This window comes from Eschrichtius robustus, chromosome 1, assembly GCF_028021215.1.
Source record: "Eschrichtius robustus isolate mEscRob2 chromosome 1, mEscRob2.pri, whole genome shotgun sequence".
Classification (NCBI taxonomy): domain Eukaryota; kingdom Metazoa; phylum Chordata; class Mammalia; order Artiodactyla; family Eschrichtiidae; genus Eschrichtius; species Eschrichtius robustus.
In genome coordinates, this window is record NC_090824.1 from 181,369,693 (window position 1) to 181,386,986 (window position 17,294).

General features: G+C 41.9%; 1 protein-coding gene and 1 pseudogene across 1 annotated transcript in view; one reads left to right on the forward strand and one right to left on the reverse strand.

Annotated features, from left to right (window-relative positions):
* Nucleotides 1–17,294, reverse strand: part of CCDC3 (coiled-coil domain containing 3) — a 102,966-nt gene that overhangs the window by 9,054 nt on the left and 76,618 nt on the right. The gene's annotated exons all lie outside the window — the stretch shown is intronic.
* Nucleotides 5,322–6,104, forward strand: LOC137761515 (histone chaperone ASF1 pseudogene; annotated as a pseudogene).

Below are 17,294 nucleotides of genomic sequence, written 5' to 3' on the forward strand. Positions count from 1 at the left end.
AGTGGGGCTTGTGTTCATGGGTTCATCAGGATGGTAGCAAACAAAGAAATAGTTCTTAACTGGCTATTACCACAGGGTTCAAGGCAGAGGGAGCAGACAGAAATGCCCATCTCCCAGTCTTCTCCTAAAAGAGGTATTTGCAAACTGTAAAAGCTTCTACATGAGGGCTTGGCTTCCAATCAGCCTGAATCTAGGTGCTGACTGAGACCCTCCCCTGACAGGTCTTGGCACACCCTCAACTACTGCGAGCCACTAAGAATAAAGTAGGCTTCTTGGACAATCAATCACAAAGGTTTGAGAGATAGCCAAGAGCTAGGGCAGAGTTGAGCGATAAGGTTCATCTCCTACACAAAGCCACTCCTTCAAGACTGGGAGAGGTAGTTGTTTCATCTAACGCATATAAGCCATAGATTGTCAAGGAAATATGAAGAAACAGAGGGGGGCTTCCCTGGTGGCGCAGTGGTTGAGAATCTGCCTGCCGATGCAGGGTGACACGGGTTTGAGCCCTGGTCTGGGAGGATCCCACGTGCCGCGGAGCGGCTGGGCCCGTGAGCCACGACTACTGAGCCTGCGCGTCTGGAGCCTGTGCTCCGCAACGGGAGAGGCCCACGCACCGCGATGAAGAGTGGCCCCCACTTGCCGCAACTAGAGAAAGCCCTCGCACAGAAACGAAGACCCAACACAGCCATAAATAAATAAATAAATAAGTAAATAAACCCAAAAGTTAAAAAAAAAAAAAAAAAAAGAAAAGAAACAGAGGAATATTTCCAAAGGAAAGAATAAGATAAAACCTCAGGAAAAGACCTTAACGAAATGGAGATGAGTAATTTACCTGATAAAGAGCTCAAAAGAATGGTGATAAAGATGCTCACTGAGCTCAGGAGGAAAATGCATGCATAAAATGAGAATTTCAACAGAGATCAAAAATATAAGAAAGTACCAAAATAGAAGTGACAGAGCTGAAGAATACAATAACTGAACTGAAAAATACAATAGAGGTGTTCAACAGCAGACCGGATGAAGCAGAAAAAAAGGATCACTGAACTCAAAGACAGAGCAGTGGAACTCATCCAATCAGAACAGCAAAAAGAAAAGAGAATGAAGAAGAGTGAAGATAGCCTAAGGGACTTATGAGACAACATCAAGCAAAAGGGGTCCCTAAAGAGGAACAGAGAAAGGGGCAGAAAACTTAATTGAAGAAATAATGGCTGAAAACTTCCCTAACCTAGATCCAGATCCAGGAAACCCAGAGAGTATTAAATAAGATGAACCCAAAGAGACCCACACCAAGATACATTGTAATTCAAGTATCAACAGTTAAAGACAAGGAGAAACTCTTAAAAGCAACAAGAGAAAAATAACTTGTTATGTACAAGGGGAACCTACAAGACTATCAGCAGATTTTTCAGCAGAAACTTTGCAGGTCAGAGGGAGTGGCATGATATATAAAGAGCTGAAAGGAAAACAAAAACAAAAACTGCCAACTAAGAATACTCTACCCTGGAAAACAGTCCTTCAGAACTGAAGGAGAGAGAAAGAATTTTCTAGACAAGCAAAAGCAAAAGAATTTCATCACTAGACCAGCCTTACAGGAAATGTTAAAGGGAGTTATTCAAGCTGAATAGAGAAGGTTTTAATTAGTAATAAGAAAACATTAAAAAGTATGAATCTCACTGGTAAAGGTAAATATATAGTAAAATTCAGAATAATGTCATAAAGGCAGTGGGTTAATCACTTGTAAAGCCAGTATGAAGGTTAAAAGATAAAAGTAGAAAAATAACTATATAATTTGTTACTGGATACACAAGATAAAAAGATGTACTTGTGACATCAAAAGCATTGGAAAATAAGTTATTAACTTAAAATGGACTGTTACAAGTTGTTTTACATAAACCTCATGGTAACTACAAAGCAAAAACCTATAGTAGATAAACAAAATATAAAGAGAAAGGACTCTACCACTACAGAAAATCATCAAACAAACAACACAGAGCAAGAGAAGAGAAAGGAACAGAGGAATTACAAAACAACCAGAAAGAAATTAACAAAATGGTAATAAGTACATACCTGTAAGTAATTACATTAAATGTAAATGGACTATCTCCAATCAAAAGACAGAGTGGCGGGACTTCCCTGGTGGCACAGTGGTTAAGAATCTGCCTGCCAATGCAGGGGACACAGGTTCGAGCCCTGGTCCAGGAAGATCCCACATGCCGCGGAGCAACTAAGACCATGTGCCGCAACTACTGAAGCTTGCGTGCCACAACTACTGAAGCCCGCACACCTAGAGCCCACGCTACACAAGAGAAGCCACCGCAATGAGAAGCCCATGCACCACAACGAAGAGTAGCCCCCGCTCGCTGCAGCTAGAAAAAGCCCACGTGCAGCAACGAAGACCCAACACAGCCAAAAATAAATAAATAAGTAAATAAATAAAGACAGAGTGGCTGAATGGATATAAAATATGATCCATCTATATGCTGCCTAAAAGAGACTCGCTTCAGCTTTAAGGACACACAGAGACTGAAAGTAAAGGGATGGAAGACGATATTCCATGCAAATGGAAACCAAAAGCAAGCTGGGGTAGCTGTACTTATACTTTAAGACAAACTATAAAAAGAAACAAAGGTCATTAATATAATGATAAAGGGATCAATTCATCAAGAGGATATAACATTTGTAAATATTTATGCACTCAACATAGGAGCATCTAAATATATAAAGCAAATATTAACAGACCTAAAGGGAGAAATAGACAGCAATACAATAATAGTAGGGGACTTCAGTATCCCCCATCAATAATAAATAGATCATACAGACCGAAAAATAAGGAAACATTGGACTTAAACTACATGTTAGACCAGATAGACTTAACATTTACAGAACATTCAATCTAAAAGCAACAGAACACGGATTCTTCTCATACGCACAGGAAACATTCTCCAGGATAGATAATATGTTCGGTTCCAAAACAAGTCTTAATAAATTAGAACGCTGAAATCTTATCAAGCAGCTTTTCTGACCACAATGGTATAAAAGTAGAAATCAATTATAGAATAAAACTGGAAGATTCAAAAATACGTGGAGATTAAACACGCTCCTGAACAACAAAAGGGTCAAAAGAGAAAATCAAGAAATAAAACATAACATAACCTTGTGGGATGCAATAACATCAGTTGTAAGAGGGAAGTTCATAGTGATAAATGCCTACATGATGAAACAAGAAAGATCTCAAACAACCTAACTTTACACCTCAAGGACCTAGAAAAAGAAAAAATAAAGCCCAAATTTAGTAGAAGGACTAAAAGCTGGTTTTCTGAAAAAACAGTAATCCTCGGCTAGATTCAGCAAGAAGAAAAGAGACATAATAAATAAAATCAGAAATGAAAGGAGGTATTACACCTATTACAGCAGATCATAAGAGACTATGAACAATTATACACCACCAAACTGGACAATTTGAAGAAATGGATAAATTCCTAGAAACATACAACCTACCCACACTAAATCAGAAAATAAATAGAAAATCTGAACAGACCAAGTACTAGTAAAGAGATTGAATCAGTAAGTAAAGAGATTGAATCAGTAATCAAAAACTTCCCAAGAAACAGAAGTCCAGGACCAGATGGCTTCAGTGGTGAATTCTACCAAACGTTTAAAGAAAAATTAATACCAATCCTTCTCAAACTCTTCCAAAAAATAGAAGAGAGAACACTTCCAAACTCATTTTACAAGGCCAGTATTACCTTAATACCAAAACCAGACAAGGACACCACATAAATCACAAGCCAGTACCCCTGATGAATACAGATGCAAAGATCCTCAACAAAACATTAGCAAACTCTTTCCAACAATATATTAATAGAACCATATACCATAATCAAGTGGCATTTATTCCCGGGGTGCAAAGATGGTTCAACATCTGCAAATCAGTTAATGTGCTACACCACATTAATAAAATGAAGGATAAAAATCCTATCAATAAATGCAGAAAAAGCATTTGACAAAATTCAACATCCATTTATGATATAAACTGTGGTGGGGGATTAGGCCTCGAGGGCAGAGCTCTCATGAATGGGATTAATGTCCTTATAAAGGAGGCCTGAGAGCTCCCTTGCCCCCTCTGCCATGTGAAGATACAAGAAGAAGTCTGTGACCTGGCAGAGGGCCCTCACCTGTCCATGCCGGCCCCTGACCTTGGACTTCCAGCCTCTAGAACCTTGAGAAAAAAATTTCTGTTGTTTATAAATCCCCCAGTAGGTGGAATTTTGTTACAGCAGCCCAAACAGACTAAGACCCCCTGGTACATAGTAAATGTCCACTAAATGTTGGTCATTATTATGGTATAGAGTTCAATCTCTTAAAACCCTTAAGACCTTTATGACTGGACCCAGCCTGCATCTCCAGCCTTACTTATCATCCTTCTGTTCACACACTTTATGCCCAAAGCAACCTGGCTCTACTTGTCCCCCAGTATGTCTTGTTCTTTCCCATCTCTGGGCCTCTGCATGCTCTTCCTTCCTCCTGGAGGGCTGGTCGACCCCAGCTCTGTCTGGCAGTCCTAGAACCATTCTGCAGGTCCACCCCCATGACACTTTCCATAGGTGTCTCTCCAATTACACATAACGTTTCCTACTCCCCCATCTCCATAGCACGCAGAGCTATCCATACAGCACACACCAAGCACCACACAGCCCCGGGGGTATGTGCACTGCCCTCGTCACATCACAAACTACTGAAGGCCTATTTCACCGTGGTCTTTGTAGCCTTGTTGCCCTGGCCATTTTAGGCATACACTAAAACATCTGAATCAAGTTAAGTGTTCCAAAAATACCTGTCATTTAACAAAGAGCTTTTGCCACTGTTAAGGGGGTTGGGGGGAGGGAACATGTGCCACACTGCCCTCTTCTGGCCAAAATGAGCCCCTCGAAGAGAAGGTGCCACAGGAGACTCTAGAGAACTCATTATTTATATAGTATATGACCAGATATCATCTATATAACTTTCTGACAGTTTAATATGGCCACGTACTAGGCTCAGCACTTTATAGCCACTCTCACTAAGTCATGATCGTTCTCTAAGTTATGACAGATCCTTGAACCAAGAACAAGATAAAAGAATCCAAGCAAAATCTATTAAAAGAAGAGGACTGGGTTTGGGGGGGGGGGATCGACGTGTACACACTGCTGTATTTAAAATGGATAACCGGAAATAGGAAAGCTGCAAAACACTGTGGAGTGTTCCCGTGTAAATAAAAAGAGGAAAAAAAAGTTTCTCAAGTCACCGCTGCACGACGTCGGGCCGGCGCCGGGGCGGGGGTCTGCGCTCTCCCGAGGGGCCGCACGCTGGACTTTATTGTGCCGCAACAAGCCCCCGTTCCCATTGTTTGTGTTTTTTTCAAAATATGGCAAAGGTTCAGGTGAACAATGTAGTGGTGCTGGATAACCCTTCTCCTTTCTACAACCCATTCCAGTTCGAGATCACCTTCAAGTGCATCGAGGACCTGTCTGAAGACCTGGAATGGAAAATTATCTATGTGGGCTCCGCAGAAAGTGAAGAATACGATCAAGTTTTAGACTCTGTTTTAGTGGGCCCTGTTCCTGCAGGAAGGCATATGTTTGTATTTCAGGCTGATGCACCTAATCCGGGACTCATTCCAGATGCAGATGCAGTAGGTGTAACAGTTGTGCTAATTACATGCACCTATCGAGGTCAAGAATTTATTAGAGTTGGTTATTATGTAAATAATGAATATACTGAGACAGAATTAAGGGAAAATCCGCCAGTAGAACCAGACTTTTCTAAGCTTCAAAGGAACATTTTGGCATCCAATCCCAGAGTCACTAGATTCCACATTAATTGGGAAGATAACACAGAAAAACTGGAAGACGCAGAGAGCAGTAATCCAAATCTACAATCACTTCTTTCAACAGATGCATTACCTTCAGCATCAAAGGGATGGTCCACATCAGAAAACTCACTAAATGTCATGTTAGAATCCCACATGGACTGCATGTGACCACCTGCCATCCCTATAGTACAAATTAAGCTATAAAAACACACAGAACTATTTCCCTGAAATTCCGTAAGTACATAGTCAAGATACAACGTGAAGAATTTGTTTAAAAAACATCCTGTAGAAAGTTTATAAGAAAACCAGTATTTGAGCAAATTGTGGAATATAAATACAACTATTTTTAAGTAATTTTTTTCTCTAATGTGTTATTTGTTCTGAAACTAATCTGATTAAAACATACATATTATTTTCTTTTCCTCTATATGTAATTAAAGCATTTATAAAGAAAAATGAATCATTAGACCAGGTTGTAAAGATGTCTCAGCCTCTTGGACAATAACCTTTGGACCACTATTTTACTAATCTTTGAAAGAACAAAGTTAACTTCAACTAAAATGTGTCTTCCTGTGATAACACATAACTTGGTTTGATTTAAGGGGCAAGTTTTCATTCTTTTTATGGCATGCCCTTAAAGAACGGATTTGAAGTCAACTGTATGCTACCAAGAACTCTAGGATCTGATTTTCCAGGCCACCTTGAAGCCTCTTATGGCTACTGTTCAGTTCATATAATGTTAGACAGCACTCAGTTTGGTTTCTAAGACAACAAATGTGGTTAATTGTTTATAAGGTCCTCTGGCTATGATTTTTGTTTTTATAACAGTTCAGGACATCAGAACACTCCTTGAATCATACATCATTATTACCCAGTGAATTCAGCAGGTCAAGAGCAGATACAAACTCCCTAAGTTTAAGAACAGGAGAGTATAATGACTCCGTTCCGTTCGTTAGATTTATAATACTATGAACTTAACTCTTTAAAACTGTTTTGCTAGGTCATCTGTTGTTGGCAGCATTTATATAAAAACAGTGGATTTGGAAAGATATATTTAGCTTTATCATAATAGATAAGTTACTATTTTGGAACTATATGTATTTTCACATGTAGTACTCTTCTCCATATCCCCTGACACTCATGCACAATAAGATTAGGCATATTTGTGGTGGACATATGTTAGATAGCTTTTCCAGGTAAGTTTTTTAAAAGCAGTCTTGGAAAGGAATGCATTAACTAAATGGGCCAAAAAGTTCTTTTTCTTTGATGAGAGCTAGGTCCTTCCTCAAAAAGTTTCTTATGCTCCAGTAAATTAAATGTAGAATATTCTCATTACTCGTGCTGCTAAGCAAGACATTAGCCATATAATGCAGAGTTATGCAGTGCCTTCATATCTAAAACTTTTATACTGCACTTTTTAAAGCTTTTATTTTGAGGAAGGGAAAGGGGCATTTGTCTGAATATGGATTCTAAGTTGCATCTATTTCCTGTCATTCTAAAAAGTGACTTTGTGGAGCAAAATTTTGCTAAATGTTAAACTTTGAAATTTAATATACCAGATAATTAAAATACTGTCCACTAACTAGTTCATAGACTTTAAAAGTAAGATACATCTGGCTGTTAAAACAATATGAAGAAAATTTCACTTTTGTCTAATTGCAATTAAAAGAAAATGTTAAAATATTAAAGTGAAAATAAAAGTAATACTTTCCAACCAAAAAATAAATAAATAAAAAATAAAATGGATAACCAACAAGGTATTGCACGGGGAGCTCTGCTCGATATTACGTAACAACCTAAGATACATGTATATGTATAACTGAATCACTTTGCTGTACACCTGAAACTAACCCAACATTGTTAATCAACTAGACTCCAATATAAAATGAAAAGTTAAAAAGGAGGACTGGGTTTTAATATGGCCGGCTGTTCATTTTGAAAGGACAGAATCCAATAGTGGGTTGGAACATAACATCAAAGAGAAGGCTGAGTTACATTTTATGACGTTCTTCACACGCTGCATTTTAAAATAATAAATGAGAGCAAACATGGTGGGATGCAACAAGCTCTGTGCTCTTGGTGGAACGTTAGTGCACATCTAAGACATCAACACTCTTCGCAGGCATCCCTCAGACCCAGGGGCCAGCTGTTCCCTACTCTAGGGAGCTAGAGCAAGAGGAAGACCACCTTGACAATGGCCTGAAGAAACCAAGATGGAGCAAAGGGACAGCTGGAAAGTGTGTCTGTGTGTGTGGGGCGGGGGGGGGGGGTAGTTATTAAAATGGGATGAATGGGATGACTGGAGTTCCTTGGTGAATAAGTCACTCTCAATCCCTTAGCCTCTCTTTGACATGGGTAGGGTTTGAGCTGGAGCAGAAAGACATAGAAGGACTCTTGTCCAATGTCACCAATAGCAAAGCTGTGACCCAGGACCCCTTACCAAGCAGAAGGTCTTTATCTCTGTGGAAAGTGGGCTCTGCCTGCAAATAGGGAGGGCTTAGGCCCTAGGAATAAGAGGCTAACCCCATAAAATGAAGAAGCCATTGTCACAAGTGTCTCAAGCAGGCCTCCTGAATCCTGGCCTTCACCTCTTGAGAAAGCATGAATTTCTACGCAAGACCTGTGCTTTCAAATATATGTTTCTTTAAGAAACTATCCTTTCTCTGGAATGCTTTCCAAATGAAAGCAATCTCTTTGGAAACTGCTTTTAAAATATACATATAAAAGGTCAACACACTTGCTCATTTAATTTTGTGTGCTTTATAAGAGGCTGAGAAGAGGAGGGGGAAAGGCCAGACCAAGAGGAAACACATATTGCCACGTGTTCTTTGAAGAAAAACCAAAGAGAAGCAAATGATCATTTGGGGCAACCCCCAAGCAAATGATTCCTAATGGGCAGCCCCATCCTCAGGACCACATCACACCAGCTCTGATTGGCTACAGAGGAGAAAGCCCTTGCCTGTCAGATGTCTAAGCCCCCAGCATCTACCTGTGGCTGAGTCGCTTTTCTCTAGAAAGCTCCACTGCTTCAGGGTGGACAGGAAGGCTGTCATAGGGGAGCCTGCCCTTTTATTCTCAGACAAAAGGTAGGCTGGGATACCCATTCTTTGCCTTCTTTTTAAAGTAACGTCTTTTTAAACTATAAAAGCAACATTTTATTGTAGAAAAACTTTTTCAAATTGAGACCAAAAAAAAGACAATTAAGATCATCTGTAATTCTGTTGCACTGAGATAGCCACTGTTGACATTTTAATACATCTCTTCCTAGGATTGTTTCTATTGGTATACATAAATATTTAAACAAAGTTGGACTCATGCCATTATTAGACTTTCTGATGTAACTTTTTCCCTTTGCTATTTTATCATGATTATTTTCTGGACACTTGTACATTTCCATTGAGCATTTCGATGGAAGCTGGGGGAGGGGGAGTCAGGTGGTTCTGCCCAGCTGCCATGAACTGCAAAACTCATCACTAGTTGTTAATCCTCCTCCATCCTTATAACCACAGGCCAACAGGGAAGGATGCCAAGATGTGCGTTTTTGCATCTGTGGGGCTGAATGATCTTAGGGTGGCCTTTCGGGTGGTCACCAGCCTCCAACGACAAGACAAACCCATGAGAGTTTCTCACCTGTGCTCTACCTAAAACCTTCCCATGTGTTCTCTGCTGTCCCCAGGAATCTCAGGTGCTGTGGGAAAGTTTCGCAATCAAGATCTTGAAGGGATAAGGAATTGAAGCCATGTTACCATATAGAATCCATATACAATACAGAATCACCTCTAAATGATTAAAGAAATCATTTCTAAATGGTTTCCACTTCCATATGTTCATTCATTCCAGCAAGAAGCATTTATTATACCATGCCTGGCACCGTACGGTGCAGAATTATCTGTATCTACTTAACAAAAAGACAGTGCATTAAAAATTACTATTTCATGGCAGCAGACATATCAAAAGCTCCCTGAGAGGATTCTTGCCTTCACAGCTGCTTTCAATTTAAATAACCCTATACAGACAAGGCAAAATGTACTTTCTGAAATGTTAAAAATGAGGCAAGGGCTTCCCTGGTGGCGCAGTGGTTGAGAATCTGCCTGCTAATGCAGGGGACACGGGTTCGAGCCCTGGTCTGGGAAGATCCCACATGCCGCGGAGCAACTGGGCCCGTGAGCCACAACTACTGAGCCTGCGCGTCTGGAGCCTGTGCTCCGCAACGGCAGAGGCTGCGACAGTGAGAGGCCCGCGCACCGCAATGAAGAGTGGCCCCTGCTCGCCGCATCTAGAGAAAGCCCTCGCACAGAAACGAAGACCCAACACAGCCATAAATAAATAAATAAATAAATAAATTAAAAAAAAAAAAAAAAATGAGGCAAGTCCCAAAGTGGTAACACTGACCAACAGCTTGCCTTTTTAACACTTCGCTCCTGTTCTTGAGATTCAAAAGAGAGAAAGGAAAAAAAAAGGAGAGAATTAAAATCTAGAACAGAGGCCAGCGAACTATGGCTTGTGGACCCGATCCGGCCCACCACCTGTTTTTGCTAATAAAGTTTTATTGGAACACTGCCACGTTCCTTTGTTTACATATGGTCTGTGGCTCCTTTCCCACTACAATGGCAGAGTAGTTGCGACATAGACTGTGTGGTCCAAAAAGTCTAAAATGTTTAGTACCTGGCCCCTTGTAGGAGAAAATTCTGGAACCCTCATCTTGAGAGAAGCTCAAGGCAAACGGAGATGCAAAGGCAACAGCTGACAACTGGATGAGTTTGGAGGGAAAACAGCCAATAAAGAATGGAGGAGGGCAAAGGATGGAAAAAGCATCGGGTCCCAGAGTTTGCCAAGAGCCTCACTGCCCACGCTTCACCCTTTTCACACCATTTTTGAACACCGATGTGCAATCACTGCTTTGGGCTGCCAGGTCGCAGCTCAAGTTCTCAGTGATTCTTGTCAAGGAGCCTTTGACTCTCAACAGACTGCTGCCAATTTCAAACCTCCAGATGGAAGTTCACAAAAGAGCTCTTTCCAAAATGGTTATCCCACTGTTTCTAAAGTGCTTCCCCAGCGACACTGGAAAGATACGCTTTCTGGAACCTACCCATGTGCACTGCCCAGAAGCAGCCACTCTCAGGGTGAGAGGCACTCTGAAGTGGGTCGCTGGTCACACAATTTGTCAGTTCTGAGAAGCTTACACTGCATGGTGCCTTCTGACCCAGTCACGGCCAGAGGCCAAGACTCCTTCATTCTCCGTGTGATGCAGGAACTCCTACTCCTGGAGGGTTGATGGTGAGCCCACAGGCCTCAACCCAAGTTCTTGCCAGTTCTCGCTCACCCTGTCTCTTTGTTCCACCATTGTTTTAAACCTCTTAGAGACAGAGGGATGAGGAGGCGAGCAGCAGAGTCAAGTCAAAGCAGAATGGTTTCCTAAATGATTCGACAGTAACAGTTTGGATGACACCCAGCACTACCGAGAAAACTCCCAAGCCACAGAAGCGACAACAGGGTGGTTCTTCTGCGGACTCTCTGGAGAAACAACCTGAGGTTCCTATGACTGTATTTGACTTGGCAGCTGGTCCTTCCTCTGCTCCACCCAAAGTCAAAAGAGTTGTCTCCCTGTGCCAGGAACCCAGCAGAAGGGAAAGCAGATGCCCCAGACAGGCTGTGGCTGAAGGCAAGGGGCGTGGAGAATGGGCAAGTGGAGGTGGGAGCAGGCAGGCAGGGGGTCAGGGGACAGAGCTGGGGCAGGAGCACCCTTCCCACTGGGCAGTACTGGGCTCAAGGGCTCCCCCAACCCTCCCTTCCTGCTCCCTTCCCCCCACTCTCCCCAGACAAGCCAAGGCTGTCTGGCATCCTGGGTAGAAGCCTGGGCTTCAGAACCAGGCAAAACTGGGATTGCATCCTGGCTGCTCCTTCATCCTATGGCAGGGCCTCCTCGCCTGCATCAATGAAGCTGCCTTAGTTCACTCTCCTCATTTACACAACGGGGGTAATAATGCCTCCACCATCGACTTGCTTTGAGGATTAAAATCAGATAGCAGATGTAAAAGCATCTGACATAGCACCTGACATACAGTAAACATACAGTAAATGAATCTTTATGACTGTTCCTCACCTGAACTTGAGCTTTCCTGATTGAACTACTCCTTCATAACCACAATGGGCTCCCTCAAATATCTATGCCTTTGCACGTGTAGTTCCTTCCGCTTAGGAAATCTCCACCAACTACCCCCCACATCCTTATCCAACTGACGAAATTCTACTTATTCTCCAGGCCTGGGTTCAAGGGTCACCTCCTCTGTGAAGCCTTCCCTGATTCCTCCAGAAAGAGCCATGTAATCTTTCCCCAATTCTATTGTCAAGTTTATCACACTGTGAGTCTGACTCTCTCCTGGACAGTCAAAGCCCCTCAAATGCAAGGGTTCCATATTTTCATCTTTGTATCCAGTACCTGTCATGGAATAAAGCACTTAATGAAGGAAGGGATGCAGGTTGAAATAAACACAAGTTCAGTGACTTAAAAATGAGCAACAAACGGAGAAGCAGGAGCCACCTTTGGAAAGTAGGTGCTGGGTTCATTGTGATCCTTGTGAAGTCCTATCCCAAGTCTGTTCTGACTCCCTGTTCTGGTAAGATCAGGAACTGGCTTTAATGATCCCTGAAGTTAATGCATTTTCTTTTCTGATTCTCTCCCAGGCCCAGCTGACTAGGTTATTTTGTGTATCCTATACCAAATCCATAAGAGCTGCAGGACATAATGGAGGTGAGAAAAGACTGAATTTTCACGGGGAGATGCTGGGTTACAGGAAGCCCAGGTAAATTTAGGACACAGATCACGTTTCAGAAAGACTCCACAGATGGCGGAAGAAGAGGACAGGGTCTTCAAAGGCCAGGGCTTAACTCTTGAATTGACCATGATTAAAATCAGGAGAGACTGCGCCGCCTTGGGTCCATTCTGTGCCATCACAGAAAGGGAAGTTTACCGATTAAGTTCAGTTACAGAGAGATAAAGGTAAATCTTCAGATAAATGCACTAGAAAGCACTGCCAAGGTGAGGTCTACATAATGCTCATCTCATGATGCTCGCATGGGGACAAAAGGGGGTTTTTTGGTCAAATAAAGTTCAAAAATTCTGCATATTATGTCTCCCTCTTTGATATGATACACATTAACCTATCAACCATACACGTTGGTCCTGCATTAAATCAACCTCCATAAATGTTTTACACCCATTCTCATTTGACTATGGCAGAGCCCTCCAACAGGCAACAAGAACTGATTTCACGTGTTGGGGGGATGTCCGTCTTCTCAGGCCTGGAGGCAGCTAGTCCGCTCAGCTATGAGCAGCCTGCTGCATTGTCCTCAGGGCTTTTTTTATCAATGTCCATTACAAACATCCTTTACTGTTATGGTTGGAAAAGGCGTCATGGGTCTAGGAGTTGAGTAACTTTTAAAATAAATTTTGAAGATAATTAATGATATTTTAATTACCACTCATACATAAATGAATAAATGTCCTCATTGCATCCCACTACACACACTCTCTCTCTATATATATATATCTATATAGAGATATAGACATATATCTCTATAAAGAGAGAAAGAATATTAATCACTCAATTGTATGCATGTGGACCTTGCTGATGGGAACTGAACTCGTTCCATTCTGTGACACTTCGATCTAGGTTCTAAGCTTCTCGCGGGGAAATCTGTATCTCCCCAGGGAGTTTTGCAAACATCATTCTCCACTGTCCATGATGGAAGGAGGACTGGGAAGCACTAGGTCATGGAAGACTGATTCCAACCCCCAGGGCTTTTCTAGACCTACCAAGGGAGGTAAAACTGAAACCACAGATCCTTGCGTGAGAAGGCTGCTAGCAGCTCTTATTCAGTTCCGAGCACTTTCCATGGTGCAAGGGAGAAAAGACTCCCCGGTAAAGTGGAAGGGAGGGTATGATTTTTTTAGGTTCCCAGAAATTCATTCCAGACAATTGGCATCACAGTAGAAGGATGGGCACCTCCATCTAGTCCCAATCCTGCCATTGATGAGTTGGTGACTTTGGCAAGTCATGGTCCTCCCTGAACCTCAGTTATAGCCTCAAAGACATCTTCCGATGCCTCTGAATGTTTGGTCAAAGCCTCCTTAGGCATTTTAGTCCCTAGTTGTCCAGCTCTGGTCAGGGCTGGGATTCTCTCCCATGAAAACAGCGGGAGGAAAACAGACCCACAGTAGACTTGCCAATGCAGGAATTCCCTTGGGAGGCATGGGTGCTATTCATGGTCACTGGGATCTCAGGATTTTATTTAGAGATCTGACCACTGGCCTTCTGAGGTGCGTGCTCAGCTTTCATGGCACCTCAGGCTATGGGAGAGGAAGAATGAAAGGGCCTGATGGTGTGGGCACCTCCAAACCCAGCGGTTGACAGATGTGCGACTACTGGCGATGGGGGCCAAGTTCATTCCTGCCCCAGCCCTGGGTGTGCGGACCACTGCTGAGTGGGGCTCACGGAGCCACCGACTGGCTCCTTAAGCTCCAGGCCTCGGGTCACTGCTGTTGCCCCAGGGAACAGCAGGCCAAGGTGAAGCTTCCCCCTCGCCCTGTGGACCTCTGAACTCGGTCCAAGGTGACCTAAAGGCAGCCCCTCTGATCTCAAGGCATCCGGGTAAGGCTGCTGAGAGTAGGAAGGCTGAACCATGGATCACGGGGGGCCCACCAGGGAGGGGAAGCCTAGAGCAGAAACTGCCCCAGAGGCAAGCCAGCCTGCTCTGCCCCTGCTCTCTCTCCAAAGGCATCACTGGCCTGACCCATCTGGGTCCGAGGCTCATTTTCCTGGGGCCTTTCACACTCACAGGTTTCAAACATTCAGTATTGTCTCCAGCCCTTCTGAAAAGGGCAGCTAAGGACCAGGCTCTACTTTTCCTCCTGATGTGTGGTGTATTTTCCTGGCATCATCAGTACTGGCTGAAAAACCCAAAGGGTTCCCGCCACCAGCCCAGCCCAACTGGGAAATGCAACAAAGATTTATAAGCTGTGAGCATGCTCCTATTTACTTCCCAGAGACTGATGACTGGTCCACGGCCACATCCAGGGTCTGACTCAGTCCAAAGTCTGTTTGCTTGGGAGAGTTTATCAAACCCAGATACAGGGCTTCCTGCTACTGAATCAAGACAGGTAGCCTCGGAGCCACCTCTCCTTAGAGAAGAAAGAGCTGGGGGTGGGATTCAGTGAGAGGTAGCTTCAAACTTAGCTCAGGCTACGCAGCTATTTTTTCTTCTTTCAGAAAGTGGAGATACAGATAATGGTGAGACTGTGCATGGCGGTATTTGGGAAGCTGTCCATCCACTAAATGTTGACCATTATAATTACATACAGGCTCGGTCCATAACCTCATGTCCCAGAATCAGTTCTCAGCTAATATTTTAATAGGTAAAAATATTATTGGAAAATCCTTAAACCCACAAACAGATGACAAACAGATACTCAAGCACAGTGATGTGTTTCTGCCAACTTTCAAGGGCCGTCCTTCCTGCCTTGGTATCTGGCACAAGTCCCTGCAAACTTGAAAGCTTCAATAACATGGTCAGGGCAAATTTTACATGTGAAAGGCATTAGATTACAGAATCCTACCCACTGCATGGTTATGGCCAGATTCTATGACAAATGAAAAAGGAATATTAGCTCGGAGAAGAAAATTTAAATATGCCTTAATTATTGTCCCATTATACAAACAACCAGAGTTATTCCTAGCCACCTCTTTAACAATTTGCTGTTCCACCTTCCTGAAATGCTGTTCCAGGACTCTGCACATCAGGCTCATTGTCATCCTTCTGGTTCCTGTGTCACCGCCTCAGATGTCTTTCCTTACCACCTTGTAAGTAACCTCCCCTAATGACTACCGCAGCAACCTGCTCGTGCCCCCAATAGCATGATCAGTTGACTAAATAATGATTATCTCTTTCTTCCATTACACTATAAAACAGGGACTCTGTCTCTCATTTTTACTGCTATTACCCTAGTGCAGTTATTACCCTAATACAGTGCCTGGCATACAGTAAGTGCTCAAAAGAGTTTTGACTGAAATAACAAATTATAAAGCTATTACATGCTAATTATTTAAAAAACTGGAAACTACTTCAAAACAGAAAAAACAAAGTCACCACTCAAAAACGACTTCTTTTACTGGCATCATTTTTTTTTTTAACCTGGTTATAAACTACACTGTATTTTCAATTTTGAATTTGGCTTTCTCAAGCTTTCATTTCATAAAGACCTTACAATCTGAGAATTTCGTTATTCTGATGGTTGAATCTATTTCATTATAAGATTACTCTTTAATTTATTTAGATATATTCCTTTGATTGGGCACACAGGCTGTTTCTAAACATTGTACTATTTTAAATAATGTTCAAGAAAATAACACGCCACATTTTTCTTTATCAGGATTATTTCTTTAGGGCTGACACTTGAAAGTGAAATTCTTAGGTTATTAGACTGGAAGTAATGGACATTTCTAAGAATTGTGCTCTATGTTGCCAAATTGTTTTCTAAGAGTATTATACTGATTTAAGGTTTAATTTTTCATATTTCTTTCTTTGATTTACCTAGAATCTACTTGGGTATATGGTATGATAGGAGTATATAAATACATTTTTTTCCAAAAAGCAAATCAATTATTCTCCCACATTTTATTAAATACTCCTCCCTTAAGCTGGGGGGTGGGAGGTGTGATGAATTGGGAGACTGGGATTGACATATATACACTAATATATATAAAATAGATAACTGATAAGAACCTACTGTATAAAAAATAAAATAAAATCCAAAATAAATAAATACTCCTCCCTTTCCCACAGATTATATTACCTCCTTCCTCAGGATTCTAACTTATACTAAGGTCCGATTGGACCTACTTCGACCTGTTTAGCTGTGGGTTGGTACACCAGTCTCATGGGGCTTTTATAGTATATCATGTGATAGGATATTCCTCTTCTTTTTCAAAAAGTCCTTGGCTAAACTTTTAAAATTCAGATGGATTCTATAAGGATCTTAAAATACAGTATGAACCCATACAGCTCTATACATATTTTGAGTGTATCAAAAACTACAGACTAGTATTTATTACCTAACTTTAAAAACTGCTTCAAAGTATATGCTTTTCTGATCTGTCTCCCTGTCCATTATTTTTTCTTAAATACACCCTTGATTCATCTGTCTTATTCTTACTCAGGGAATAAAGCCATGAAAGTTTATGTTTTGTTCTGGATTTAACCTATAAAAGTTGTATGTTCCCCTCTTCTCATTACCCATCTAGAAAAATACGCACAGATGTTCCTAATGGGGATAAAGAAGGACGGTCACAGCAGAATTATTAAAATTGAAAAAGTAGCAACAACTTTCATGCCCGTCAGTAAGGGAAGGGCTAAATAAACTACAGCCTGTCCACCCAATGAAATA